Below are 4,605 nucleotides of genomic sequence, written 5' to 3'. Positions count from 1 at the left end.
TCAATCAATGTCTTTTTTTTATATTATACATTTTATAATATATATATAAAAAAAGACATTGAATAATGAAATGAACTGAATATTTAGATCATGCCATTGCTAACTAAGGCTTGTATCCCCCAAGTGGGGAAAATAGATGAGCAGTGTTCTGGTCTGGTTCTGGACATGTGCTCATCTATTTTCCCCACTATGGGGATGCAAGCCTTAGTTAGCAATGGCATGATAAATATTCATTTCATGTTCATTTCATGTTCATGTTCTTCATAATATTAAGAAACTGACCTAAAATCATGGTTTTGTATTGCTTTAGAAAAAACGTGACCTGTCCCTTTAAGAAAAAGTATCGGTAATTGGTATCGGCGAGTACTTGAAAAAAAAAAAAAGTATCGGTATTCGGTCTTAAAAAAGTGGTATCGGAGCATCCCTAGCACTAACCACATATATTGGTGGTGTTGAATGTTCTGATTGCAAATTAATGTTTAGGCCTAGCTTTATTATCACCGAAACAGACTAAAAATTATCTGAACAGAGGTCAAATTTATAACAAGTTGGCAGAACCACACTCACAATCATCTTCAAATTAACAGAATTATTACTGTATTGACATAACAAGAACTCGTTTGCAGTCCACCTCTGCCCAGGCTGTCACTGGTTCTGCATCTGTTTACTTACAGCAGATTAGCACAGCACTTATGATGCAATGTCATAGCTGCAGATTGCACGTTTATACTGAAAAAGTCTGCCTGCTCTCTTTGGTCCACTCACAGCCAAATGCAAACCGAATACCTACTTTGCTGTCAGTTTGGTTCTATTTTAAGGACCCAGAATGGGTGGACTGTTGCTACATAGTACACTATACTATAGTCTGTCTCAAACTGACCCTTACATGGCAGAAACTGGAGCCCCTCGTCCCTTGGGGTGTTGAAGAAAAATAAACTGGAGCCTGATGGTATATTTACAGAATCCATACACTTCAAAAAGGAGAAAGCAAAAATAATAACCCACTGGCTCCTAAGGGTAATATAATAAAAATATGTCTAAAGCCTAAATTTTGTTTTAGTTTTGGATAGAATTGGTAAGAATTAGAGCCTCTGTCAGGCTGCATATATGTATGTGTGTCCATTGGTGAGATTTACCCTCTCTATTTGTCTTGTAAACCACTGTTTCTGGGACAGAAAGTGATGGAAAATCCAAAATTTTACTGCTGTTACCGAACAAAAATAGAGGGGGAATTTTCCTATGGGGATACTTTTTTTTAGTGTCAACTGTGTAGGATGGAACTTCATAATATATAATGGGCAAATATGGCTGCTACCACACGCTGTTTAAAATTTCCATTGATATCACTATACAATAGCTATAAACTTATCACAAACACATATATCTGGGAAAAACTTAAATAATGAAAAAAATAGGGATGAGCAAGCTAGAGAAAATCACAGAAGAAACCCAATGGGCAGTCCACGAACCTCAACTGTCCAACAAGCTTTGTTTAAAAAAAGGCATGGGTTGCTGGGCACTGCAATGGGGGACATTTACAAATGTAAACATGTGTTTTAAACATTACTGTTCAGCGGGGAGAGGGTCTTCTAATGCGGCATAAAGGGCAACATTGAAAATACACAAATCTTTTAAATAAAATATTTGGGGATGCTTTAAAACTACACATGAAGTTATAAACAGTATAAGTTAACCCTTTAAAAGTGAAATTAAAAAGAAAACAGAACCTCAGCTAAATCCCCAGCCAGCTCATTTGTAATCAAACTGGCTGGGTACCCTGAGGGACCTCACTTTAACCACAAAATGATAAACAAACCATCCGGAATGACAGATCCCCATTTAGTCTGTTAACAAATAGCACCCAGCCGGAAACCTGTCATTTTGCAGTGGTAGTGCTACTGCTGCAACATTACAGACTCCCGGCAAGCTCATGCTTAGCACAGGCTCATCCAAAACTCATCCCTAAAGAAAAACTTCCAGACCATCTGGTTTCTTATTCTAGATTCTTCTATTTATACACATTTAAGAGATCTTAAATGTCAAGTCACACAAGTATATTTTGAAAACACACCCCTTTGACTAAGAATCACATCAGTATACAGCTCTGCATGCTGATCTGAAATCATCTTACATCCATTAGCTAAACAAACATATTATTTTACTTACAATTTCTTTTTTTCAACTTCCTGGTCCACTTTGGCACAAATGATGTAATCTGTGTCCAAGCATTGCATCCCGGGAAGATTACATCAGCAGTGTATTGCTGGGAAATCTCATCTGTAATCTCAGGGGATCCCAGCGAAAGGCATTTTCCTCCCCTGAGAAGATTTGCATGGTCACATGTCCTAGACACATGTGCAGGAGTTCCAGGAAGTAAGGGGAGATCTAGTAGCCTGCCCTTAGTTAAAATGGCCACTGTGACAAGAATGGGGAGGGGAAAAAAAAGTAAGGTGTGGAAAGAATAAAAATCCGACAATTATCTAGAGGTATCTGTTCATAGTTTGCCATTACCAAACATTTCTAAAGGTGCCTTTGTTGTTATTTTGAAGATAAACGGTAAAGTTCCTCTTTGAGTGCATTTTTATCCAGTTCTGTTTTGTGCATCAATGGATATTATTGGCTTTTTCAAATATATTTAAACCACAATGTGTTTTTTTTTAGTTTTAGTATTTTAAATATGGTGCTTTTGTGCAACGAACGTTGGTTCGTAATTATCGTTTAACTCATCCAAACTTAATTATTTTTTGGATTCAAATAACAAAACAAACTGACTTTAAGACCCGAATCCCGAAAAATAAAATAACGAAAAGTCCGAAACTAATCAAAACTAATTTTGGGCCGCCTTACATGTCTAGACCACACATACACATTAGTCAGTGGTGCTGTGTTTATACTAACAATGTTGAACATATTTCAGGCTAGAGATGTGAACTTCATCTATATAGGCTGTTAAGCTTGTCAGCCGCAGCTCAAATATCTTGAATATTAACCCCTTCACGACCCATGATGGGATAATCCTGTCATGAAGTTTGAAGGGGTTAAACAAACTCCCGTCGGCTTTTATAGTCAGTTCAGTTTTGTAGAGCCAGTGGCCCGCTTTACAGCGGAAGCAATTCTGGCGGCTCAGCTGCAGCCAGATCGCTCGCTTCTATGATCCGATAACCATGCCGACACCCCCGCTGTGTTTCCTGGGCTCCACTGGCCCTCCCCTGGGGTGGGTCCTACTGAAGGTGCTCCAGGAAGCAGCTGCTAGCTCATAGAGCAGATGTTTTGTGTTACTGGTGGTACTGGAGTGTGCTACTTTTTCTTTTTTAATAAATCGTTTTATATTACACAATGAGCGATTCTCTTCTTTTGGTTGCTGCTGTGATGTTACCATCTACACATTGAGAAACTTGGTTTCCAATTTGGGTGCTGAGAGGATCACAGACGATCATTTTACATCGACAAAGAGCTCTGTTTGATTACTTTTTGAGTCAAACATTTCTGGTGAGTGTTTGACTTTGGTGGGTAGTGTTTGAAGATAACCAACAATACACACAGAGTGATTTCTCATCTTTTGCACTTTTAAAGACTTTATCACTTGGGACTTTTTTCTTTTTAGATTAGATTTTTTTAGCCCTCTTCTGAGGGTCTTATCACTCAATTTTTTGCACTATTTGTTTGATACTTCAATTGAGGATATTGACATTCCTCTATATGTGAATGTTATATAAGCAATGTATTACCTATGTCACTGAGATTATATATTATGTGTTATTACCATTTAGAGTTATTATTTATCATTGATTTGTCACATTATTTATGTCAATTAAGTGGATTGGTTCACCTAATTATTTATCTGCTAACCAGGGACACTGATCTCCAAACAGCAAACTCTCCCTGGCGCCCTGGGAGTCTCCTGCTCCCGGCCGCCGAGGAAAGAAACACTGCTGTGTCCTTTTTTTCTTTATTCTGACACGAGCGATGTCAAAATAGAAAAAAAAAAAAAGATTTTTCCCATTGAAAAGCATTGGGACATTACTATTGGCTATTTCAATTTGCAATAGCCAATAGTAATGTCCCAATGCTTTTCAATGGGAAAATTCTCTTTTTTTTTCTATTCTGACATCGCTCGTGTCAGAATAAAGAAAAAAAGACACAGCACTCTTTCTCTCCTTGGCAGCCGGAAGCGGGAGGCTCCCAGAGCGCCCGGGGGAGGTTTTTTTCTCTCTTTTTTTTTCTGATGTACGGCTGAAATCAGCCATACCAGCCTGAAGTGAATAGCCGAACAGTGTTCGGCTCACTTCACTTCAGATCGCTCATTCACTCGGCTGCCCTCGGCAGCTTGGTGAATAGACCCCCTAGTGGGATATTTAGCGCTGTGTACTGTGTATTTAAATCAATTTGTTGTTCATAGCAGCTTTTTGTCACTGTGATAGTTTATCATATCCTGAGCACAGATCCTTTATTTATTTTGTTATCATAGCTGGCATTGCTGGGCTGGGCTTTAACCACCCTGGCGGTAATCCCGAGTCTGGCTCGGGGTGAATTTTCCATATCAGGAGCGGTAACCCCGAGCCAGACTCGGGGTTGCAGAGAAAAGTGACACTCACCTTGTCCCTG

The sequence above is a fragment of the Nanorana parkeri genome, unplaced genomic scaffold (genome assembly GCF_000935625.1).
Source record: "Nanorana parkeri isolate BGI_ZX_2015 unplaced genomic scaffold, ASM93562v1 scaffold103, whole genome shotgun sequence".
In the NCBI taxonomy this organism is placed as follows: domain Eukaryota; kingdom Metazoa; phylum Chordata; class Amphibia; order Anura; family Dicroglossidae; genus Nanorana; species Nanorana parkeri.
The sequence above is the reverse complement of the archived record's forward strand: the minus strand, read 5'-3'. Positions refer to the sequence as shown.